Source organism: Triticum aestivum, chromosome 6B (assembly GCF_018294505.1).
Source record: "Triticum aestivum cultivar Chinese Spring chromosome 6B, IWGSC CS RefSeq v2.1, whole genome shotgun sequence".
NCBI classification, from domain to species: domain Eukaryota; kingdom Viridiplantae; phylum Streptophyta; class Magnoliopsida; order Poales; family Poaceae; genus Triticum; species Triticum aestivum.
This window is the reverse complement of record NC_057810.1, coordinates 518,382,530-518,393,638: the sequence shown is the minus strand read 5'-3', so window position 1 is coordinate 518,393,638 and position 11,109 is coordinate 518,382,530.

Genomic DNA, 11,109 nt, shown 5'->3' with positions numbered 1-11,109 from the left:
CTTCTCACCGGCAAGTTTGAAATCATAGTTGAGCTCTTTAATAGCCCAATATGCCTTATGTTCAAGTTCGAGAGGTAAGTGACATGATTTTCCATAAACCATCTTATACGGAGACATACCCATAGGATTTTTATATGCAGTTCTATAGGCCCATAATGCATCATCAAGTTTCTTGGACCAATTCTTTCTAGATCTATTAACAGTCTTTTGCAAAATTAATTTGAGCTCTCTATTACTCAATTCTACTTGACCACTAAACTGTGGGTGATAAGGAGATGCTATTCTATGATTAACATCATACGTAGCAAGAATTTTACGAAAATCACCTTGAATAAAATGTGAACCACCATCAGTCATGAGATATCTAGGGACTCCAAACCTCGGAAAAATAACTTCTTTAAGCATATTAATAGAGGTGTTATGATCAGCACTACTAGTTGGAATAGCTTCTACCCACTTAGTAACATAATCAACAACAACTAAAATATGTGTATATCCATTAGTGGTAGGAAAAGGTCCCATATAATCAAAGCCCCAAACATCAAATGGTTCAATAACAAGAGAATAATTCATAGGCATTTCTTGACGTCTACTAATATTACCAATTCTTTAACATTCATCACAAGACAAGACAAACTTACGGGCATCTTTGAAGAGAGTAGGCCAATAAAAACCAGATTGCAATACCTTATGTGCAGTTCTGTCTCCAGCGTGGTGTCCTCCATATGGTTCGGAGTGACACTTGCGTAGGATCTGTTCCTGTTCATGCTCAGGTACACAATGTCTAATAACACTATCTACTCCTTCTTTATAAAGGTGTGGGTCATCCCAGAAGTAATGTCTTAAATCATAAAAGAACCTTTTCTTTTGCTGGTACACTACTAGGGAAAAGCCTAGCAGCAGCGCGGGTTTTGGGTGTATCAGTAGCGCGGGTGCCCACGCTACTGATACGGTGCCACAGCTAACTTGTAGCAGTAGCGCGTGTTGACACTACTGCTATACATGGTTAGCTGTAGCGTGCGTTGCAAACAGCGCTACTGCTAATTAGCTATAGCGGGTCTTATACCCCGCGCTACTGCTATTACTTTCAAAAACAAAAAAAATCTCGATCCCGTGTGTGCTGTCAATGGCAGCAATGGTAAGATCTAGCGATGATTGGCGTTGCCGGAGGCATGAACGGACAGCGGAAGACCAGATCCAGCAGTGGTTGTTGGAGAGGGCCCGTTTCTATGGCAGAGCCAGGCCGCGGCGTGGGGCTCCTCTTCCCGACCATGCCAGATAACTCCGGGTCATCCATGGCGACGACCTGCATGGGCATGGACATGGGAGGGTGAGTTAAACCAGAGGGAGAGAGAGAAAAGGAAAACCGAGGGAGAGAGGAAGGTGATGTAGGGAGCAGCGGAGCTAGTCACCGGTGGTGACGTGCTCCGGTGTGGTGGCGCGGGGCGGCGACCTCCTAGACGTCGGTGGAAGACCGGCGAGCTCCTACACGCTGGTGGTGCGAGGCGGCGGCCTCTTTTGATGCCATGGAGGAGGATGGGTGCATGGGCAAGAGGTCCATGTGATAGCGTATGGAAAGTGAGAGGAGAGAGTGGTGGAAGAGAGGAGGGATTTGGGGGAGGAGATGGGGATTCGGCCGAGGATATGGCAACTTCACCTACCTCGTACTTAGTAGTAGCAAGGGGTATTAAACCGTGCTACTACTATCAACTTAGTAGTAGCGCGGGTTTATACCCCTCGCTACTACTATGGCATGTGTCGGTGGGCACGGTAGAGACCGCTTAGTAGTAGCGAGGGTTAAAAACCCGTGCTACTACTATCAACTTAGTAGTAGCGAGGGTTAAAAACCCGTGCTACTGCTAATTAGCAGTAGTGCTTCTTTTTGTGCCGTGTTGCTGCTAAGATTCTGTGTATAAGGTTTTCCCTAGTAGTGGTATGTGAAACTAGGTGGTATAAATTTAGCAACAATGTAATTAGCATAATCAACATACCATGGAGCAGTATGAGAAGCATTAATGACCGCTAATTGTTCATCAGGAAAGCTATCATCAATAGGTAGTGGGTCATCAAGAACATTCTCTAACCTAGACAAGTTATCTGCAGCGGGGTTCTCAGCTCCCTTTCTATCAATAATATGCAAATCAAATTCTTGGAGCAAGAGAACCCATCTAATAAGTCTAGGTTTAGCATCTTTCTTTTCCATAAGATATTTAATAGCAGCATGATCAGTGTGAATAGTAACTTTAGAATAAACAATATAAGGTCTGAACTTATCACATGCAAATACAACTGCTAAGAATTCTTTTTTAGTAGTAGCATAATTTATCTGGGCAGTATCAAGAGTTTACTAGCATACGGGATAACATTTAATTTCTTACACTCTTTTCCCTAGAACATCACCTACAGCATAATCACTAGCATCACACATAATTTCAAAGGGTAAATTCCAATTAGGTGGCTAAACAATAGGTGCAGTGATCAAAGCTTTCTTAAGTATTTCGAATGCTTCTATACAATCATCATCAAAGACAAAAGGAATATCTTTTTGCAATAAATTAGTCAGAGGCCTAGAGATTTTAGAAAAGTCCTTAATGAACCTCCTATAAAAACTGGCATGACCAAGGAAACTTCTTATACCTTTAATGTCCTTGGGACATGGCATCTTTTCAATAGCATCAACTTTAGCTTTATCAACTTCAATACCTTTTTCAGAAAACTTATGCCCCAGGACAATGCCTTAATTAACCATAAAGTGGCACTTTTCCAATTCAAGACGAGACTAGTGTCTTCACATCTCTGCAAAACTCAATCAAGGTTGCTCAAGCAATCATCAAAAGAGGATCCATAAACGGAGAAATCATACATGAATACCTCACAAATCTTTTCACAAAAGTCAGAGAATATAACCATCATGCATCTTTGAAAGGTAGCGGGTGCATTACATAAACCAAAAGGCATACATCTATAAGCAAAGGTACCGAAAGGGCAAGTAAAAGTAGTTTTTGATTGATCCTCCGCTGACACAGGTATTTGAGAGAAACCATAATAACCATCTAGAAAGCAGAAATGTGTATGTTTGGATAGTCTTTCTAGCATTTGATCAATAAAAGGTAAAGGGTAATGATCTTTCTTAGTAGCTTTATTTAATTTACGGAAATTAGTTACCATCCTATAGCCTATAATAATTCTTTGCGGAATCAATTCATCTTTATCATTAGGAACGACAGTAATACCTCCCTTCTTAGGGACGCAATGGACAGGACTTACCCAATCACTATCAGCAACGGGATAAATTATACCTGCCTCAAGGAGCTTTAGTATCTCCTTTCTTACCACTTCTTTCATCTAAGGATTTAACCGTCGTTGAGGATCTCTAACTGGTTTGGCATCTTTCTCCATTTTTTTTGTGTTGGCATAGAGTGGGACTAATGCCCTTAAGATCATCTAGAGTATATCCAATAGCAACACAGTGCTTCTTCAGAGTTTTCAATAATCTTTACTCTTGTTGCTCTGAAAGGTTAGCACTAATAATAACAGGATATATCTTCTTTTCATCAAGGTAAGTGTATTTAAGATTATCAGGTAATGGTTTGAGCTCAAACACGGGATCACCCTTGGGTGGAGGGGGATCCCCTAGGATTTCAACAGGGAAGTTGTGTTTGAGAATAGGACCCTGTTGAAGGAATACTTCATCTATTTCCCTTCTTTCATTCATAAACATATCATTTTCATGGTCTAGGAAATATTGTTCTAACGGATCAGTAGGAGGTACAGCAATAGAAGCAAGACCAATAATTTCATCCTTACTAGGCAATTATTTATCACGGGGTTGTCTACGAAACTTAGCAAAATTAAACTCATGAGACATATCCCCTAAGCCAATTGTAACAACATCCTTTTTGCAATCAATCCTAGCATTGACAGTATTCAAGAAGGGTCTGCCAAATATAATGGGACAAAAGCTGTCTTGTGGGGAACCAAGAACAAGAAAATCAGCAGGGTATTTAACTTTCCCACACAAGATTTCAACATCTCTAACAATCCCAACTGGCTTAATAGTATCTCTATTGGCAAGCTTAATTGTAACATCAATACCTTCTATTTCAGCGGGTGCGATATCATGCATAATTTCATTATATAAGGAAAAAGGTATTGCACTAGCACTAGCACACATATCACATAAGCCATGATAACAGTGATCTCCTATTTTAACAGAAATAACAGGCATGCCTACAACAGGTCTATGTATCTTAGCATCTGGTCTAGCAATATTAGCAGTTTCACCACAGAAGTAAATAACATGCCCATCTATATTATCATCCAAGAGATCTTTAACCATAGCAATACTAGGTTCAACATTAATTTGCTCGGGAGGTGTATAAGTTCTAGTATTACTCTTACGAACCACACTCGAAGCTTTAGCATGATCCTTTATTCTAACAGGAAAGGGTGGTTTCTCAACATAAGTAGTAGGAACAATAGGATCATTATAAGTGATAGTCTTTTATTCAACTGTAATAGGTGCAACTACTTTTACTCAGTGGGAGGATTATATTTAAACCACTTCTCCTTAGGGAGATCAACGTGAGCAGCAAAAGATTCACAGAAAGAAGCTACTATCTCAGAGTCAAGTCCATATTTAGCGCTGAAACCACGAAAAGCATCGGTATCCATAAAATATTTAACACAATCAAACTTAGGTGTCATACCTGACTCCTTACCATCGTCGAAACCCCAATCTTCAGAGTTGCATTTAATTCTTTCCAATAAGTCCCACTTGAATTCAGTAGTCTTCAGCATATAAGAACCAACACAGGAAGTATCAAGCATGGTGCGATCATTGAGAGAAAATCGAGCATAAATTTTTTGAATAATCATTTCTCTTGAGAGCTCATGATTGGGGCATGAATATAACATTGACTTAATCCTCCCCCAAGCTTGAGCGATACTTTCTCTTTCGCGAGGACAGAAATTATATATGTAATTATGATCACGATGAACAAGATGCATAGGATAGAACTTCTGGTGAAATTCCAACTTCAATCGTTTATAATTCCAAGATCCCGTATCATCACATAGCCTATACCATGTCAATGCATCTCCCTTCAAAGATAAAGGGAAGACCTTCCTTTTGACAACATCATCGGGAATACCTGCAAGCTTAAATAATCCACAAACTTTATCCACAAAGATAAGGTGTAAATCGGGATGCAATGTTCCATCTCATGCAAAAGGATTAGCTAGCAGCTTCTCTATGATACCCGAAGGAATGTCAAAGTAAAAATTTTCAGTAGGTTCAGTAGGTCGAGGAGCAACTCTTTTCTCTACTGGTCGGGGCGAAGATGCCCCGAACAATCCCCTCAAAGGATTAGTTTCCATAGTAACAAGTGACAGAAAATTTCAGCACACTATATAAATGTCTCCTTACCAAGTTCCACTCACCAAAGGCGCTTCACTCCCCGGCAATGGCGCCAGAAAAGAGTCTTGATGACCCACAGGTATAGGGGATCTATCGTAGTCATTTCAATAAGTAAGAGTGTCGAACCCAACGAGGAGCAGAAGGAAATGACAAACGGTTTTCAGTAGGGTGTTCTCTGCAAGCACCGAAATTGTAGGTAACAGATAGTTTTGTGATAAGATAATTTGTAACAGGTAACAAGCAATGAAAGTAAATAAAGTGCAGCAAGGTGTCCCAATCCTTTTTGTAGCAAAGGACAAGCCTGGACAACTTCTTATAATGAGAAAAGCGCTCCCGAGGACACATGGGAATTCTTGTCAAGCTAGTTTTCATCACGCTCATATGATTCTCGTTCGGTACTTTGATAATTTGATATGTGGGTGGACTGGTGCTTGGGTACTGCCCTTTCTTGGACAAGCATCCCACTTATGATTAACCCCTATTGCAAGCATCCGTAACTACAAATGAAGTATTAAGGTAAACCTAACCATAGCATGAAACTAGTGGATCCAAATCAGCCCCTTACGAAGCAACGCATAAACTAGGGTTTAAGCTTCTGTCACTCTAGCAACCCATCATCTAATTATTACTTCCCAATGCCTTCCTCTAGGACCAAATAATGGTGAAGTGTCATGTAGTCGACATTCACATAACACCACTAGACGAGAGACAACATACATCTCATCAAAATATCGAACGAATACCAAATTCACATGACTACTAATAGCAAGACTTCACCCATGTCCTCAGGAACAAACATAACTACTCACAAAGCATTTTCATGTTCATGATCAGAGGAGTATTAATATGCATTAAGGATCTGAACATATGATATTCCACCAAGTAAACCAATTGGCATCAACTACAAGGAGTAATCAACACTACTAGCAACCCTCAGGTACCAATTTGTGGTTTTGATACAAGATTGGATACAAGAGATGAACTAGGGTTTTGAGAGGAGATGGTGCTGGTGAAGATGTTGATGGGGATTAAACCCCTCCCGATGAGAGGATCGTTGGTGATGACGATGGTGATGATTTCCCCCTCCCGGAGGGAAGTTTCCCCGGCAGAATAGCTCCGCCAAAGCCCTAGATTGGTTTCTCCAAGGTTCTGCCTCGTGGCGGTAGAGTATCATCCCGTAAGCTTGCTTACAATTTTTTCCAGGGTAAGAGACTTCATATAGCAGAAGATGGGCACCGGAGGGCCAACAGGGGGCCCAGGAGACAGGGGGCGCGCCCCCACCCTCTTGGCCAGGGTCTGGGCCCCCTCTGGTATTTTCTTCACTCAATAATTCTTATTAATTCCAAAAATGACTTCCATGGAGTTTCAGGATTTTTGGAGCTGTGCAGAATAGGTTTCCAATATTTGCTCCTTTTCCATCCAGAATCACAGCTGTCGGCATTCTCCCTCTTCATGATAAACCTTGTAAAATAAGAGAGAATAGTCATAAGTATTGTGACATAACGTGTAATAACAGCCCATAATGCAATAAATATTGATATAAAAGCATGATGCAAAATTGACGTATCAATTATATCTGCAAAGTCCCTGCTCATTATTGCATAATGACCTGGCCCTTGGGGGCTACACTGGTTGAAGTTTTTATGAGCATAAGGCAATTACAAGTCCCAGGTTGCTGCAAGCATGACAACCTGGTACTTGGGGGCTATGTATGTGGCATATTCAGTTTTGACTAGTGACTGAGATGAACAACTTGGATTTCTTCAAAGTTGGAACTTTTATATTGAAGAAAGTCTTAAGCTATTACTACACTACCTTCTTAAGACTTGGGGGCTACAAGTGATATGCATATAAGGGAGGTACATTTTCAAGTTCGATGTTAGCAACAATTATGACCCGGTGCTATCAATATTTACAAACCGGATATTTTAGCAATGATAAACTGGCAAGTTCTACATCTTCAAGCTGGTAGAAAATCAGATGAGTATTTCATGCCCAATGTTTTTTTTGTGACAAACCAATGTTAGCAAATTGATTATGAAGCTGGCCTATTGACCTGGATTTTCTAGAAGAAGGAAATACCAAGGAGTTAAGGATGATCAGGTGCCGACTTAAAAGAGTTCTTAACCCAGAGCATAATCTTTCAAAATTGTTCTTGTGTTTGTTTTACAGGATCAGTTTAACATGGATGAATCCAAATTAAACTGGGGGCTAATGTCGGGATATACCCTGCGGCGTGACCCGTCCGGAGATATGACCCGGTTGGGACTTGGTGTTTCATTGGTGACCCAACAGATTGTAAGCCGGCGGACAGTTAAGCATTGTAAGCTGGCGGGCAGTTAAGCATGGTAAGCCGGCTGACAGTTAAGCGGGACAGTTAAGCATGGTAAGCCGGCCGACAGTTAAGCCAAATAGTTAAGCAGGTTAAGCCGGTGGACAGTTAAGCATGGTAAGCCGGCAGACAGTTAAGCCAGATTGTTAGACGGATTGTAAGCCGACTTACGTTAAGAATCCAAAGACGATAGGAAGCCCAAGACGTTAAGAAGCCCATGGTGAGAAGCCCATGGTAAGACGTCAAAATAGGTTAAGTCCTAATCCAAGTTTGACTCTACATGTAACCCGCCCCTTCAACTTATATAAGGAGGGGCGGGGCCCCCCAAGGGGGCAGGAAAATAATGGTTAAGGCTAGACACAACTAGAGGATAGCTGGTTATGCGGCGTCTCCCTCATGAGCATAATGAGACCTAGCCACAAAAAACATGTAGGGTTGTTACCGGATGATGTTTCTCGGGGCCCGAAGCTGTCTAAACCCTTGTCTTGTGTTGCGTCTCTCAATTCCGATCAACCCTATCAAGCTACCGCATAGATGCGTTGGCCTCACGACTAAGTCCTCACACTAGGACATCTGCCTTGACTATTCCACGACAGTGACCGAATGTTTTTCGGAGTCCTGGATGAGGTCACGGACATGACGAGGAGTCTCGAAATGGTTGAGAGGTAAAGATTGATATATAGGACGATGGTATTCGGACACCAGAAGTGTTTTGGAAGGTACCAGGTACTTATCGGGTCACCGGAAAGGAGTTTCGGGCACCCCCGACAAAGATATGGGCCTTATGGGCCAAGAGAGGGAACACATTAGCCCACAAGGGGCTGGTGTGCCCCTATAGTGGTCAGCCCTATGAGGAGGAGAAGGAAAGAGGGGAGAGAAAGGAAAGTGTGGAGTAGGACTCACCCTTCCTTCCCTCTCCCCCTCTTTCCTTCCCCCTTCTTCTTACCAGGAAAGGGGGGCACAGGGCAAGGCAGCAACTCTAGGGCTGCCACCAGGTCTCTTGGGGTGCCCTAGGGGCTGCCTCCTCCCCTCCCACCTATATATACATTGGTAGGGGGCGCCAGACAAGGACACAACATTGTCTTAGCCATGTGCGGTGCCCCGTCCTCCATTTACTCCCTCTGTCATTTTTTCCTAGTGTTTAGGCAAAGCCATGCGGAGATCACATCCATCACCTTCACCATGCCGTTGTGCTGCCGGAACTCATCTACTACCTCGCCGCTTGGCTGGATCAAGAAGCTGGAGGACGTCACCGAGGTTAACGTGTGCACAAACGCGGAGGTGTCGTGCATTTGGTACTAGATCGGTTGGAGCGCAAAGAAAGTTCGACTACATCAACCGTGTTGTGAACCGCTTCCACTTACGGTCTATGAGTGTATGTAGACACACTCTCCCCCTAGTTGCTATGCATCTCCATGGATAGATCATTGTGTGTGCGTAGAATTTTTTTGTTTTCCATGCTACATTTCCCAATACCATGAACCGTTAGAAGTAGTTGACCTAGCAGTGGCGAGCAGTGACAATTATCTGCCACTAGATATTTTTGCCTGATGCCCAAATTTAGCAGAACATAGCTGTGATGGGGCCATCATAGCGCTCGCCAGAGGTTAGTTAAATAACTGTGGCGGGCTATTGTTATTGCTCGCCACAAAATATTTTTCCCGCGCGGGGTACTATATCCACGTCACTTATTGGTGGTGGGCGTTTTGCACCAGCCGCCACTGATAAGATCGTGTGTAATGTAGGCCTCCTGCTTATCGAGTGGCCTCATCCCCTCTCCCCAATTTCTTTTTCCTCTCCCGATGCCCTCTTCCTCTTCCTCCGAGACCTCTCACCTTTGGTCATCCACCACATATCTCTCTTCTTGATTTCATGCGACGATTAAAGAGAGACGAGGAGACATGTTTTAGGTGAGAATTCTTTTCTAAATTCAACATCCTATGTATATACATATGATCATGCATGCATACTTGATTGTTGGTGTGTGGCATGGTGGATGTGTTGGGCGATTCAACTTTCCGTTGATCACATGTTTTTGCTGAAAAATCTCAGGGAATACAAATGAGTGCAAAATCTCGTCGAAATGTTGATTAATTTCCATCTCATCTAGTTGGCGTCACTCAATATGTCCATTTTTTAGCAAAGGTCATGTCGATTTTTTTATTTTTCCATATTCTTAGATCAAATAGTAATCTATTGCATTATGTGCACACGTTGCAGGTTTTGGCGTCGAAGGATGGATCATAGTTGGATGTACTCCATACCACGGGCATCCATTGATTTTGTTAATGGTTTGATAGAGTTCTGACAGTTTGTGGAGGAACATGTTAGGAAAAGGGGTTTGAAGAAAATATGTTGCCCGTGCATTGTTTGCGAGAATGATGTAATGTACACAATTGAATCAGAAGAGTTTCATAAGCACTTGCTGGCTAGTGGTTTCATGCCCGGTTATACTACATGGACAAGTCATGGTGAAGATGGGATGTCATGTGAAGGAGCGGAACATGACAAGGAACAAGAATGGATGATGGATGGACATGATGAACAATCTGAAGGTGATGAATTGGACAAGTCTGGTGAAGTGTCGGACAAAAGTGAGGAGGCCGAGACGGAGGAGGCAATCATCTAGGGCAAATTGGCGGGAATGGTGCACGATGAACACATGCAAGAGTTGATAGTGAAAGAGACTAGCACCGAGGCAACTTCTCGTAGAGAGGCTACCAAACTGGCGACTCTTGTAAAGGACTCAACAACTCCTTTGTATGCTAGTTGCAAGGCAATACACACCCGACTAACTGTCACAATAAATATTATGGACATTAAGGCAAAAAGCAATAGCATAGATGTAACGCCCCAGATGTAACTTTCCATATTTGTATCCAACTCTTGCCGTCTCCGACGCTAAGTTATATTTATTTCTCGGGTTTGGGTCTTTGTCTCCGTGTGTTGTTTTCTTTTTCGTGCATCTCTTATCATGTCATCACGTGCATTGCATTTGCATACATGTTCATCTCATGCATTCGAGCTTTTTCCCCGTTGTCCGTTTTGCATTCCGGCGTTTCGTTCTCCTCCGGTGGTCATTTCTACCTTTCTTTCTTGTGTGGGGTTTAAACATTTCCGGATTGGACCGAGTCTTGCCAAGCGGCCTTGGTTTACTACCGGTAGACCGCCTGTCAAGTTTCGGGTCATTTGGACTTCGTTTGATACTCCAACGGTTAACCGAGGGACCGAAAAGGCCTCGTGTGTGTGGCAGCCCAACACCCCCCCAAATTTGGCCCAAAACCCACCAAACTCTGCTCCATGTCCTAGAGCGTTCGATCACGATCGTGTGGGCGAAAACCGCACCTCATTTGGACTC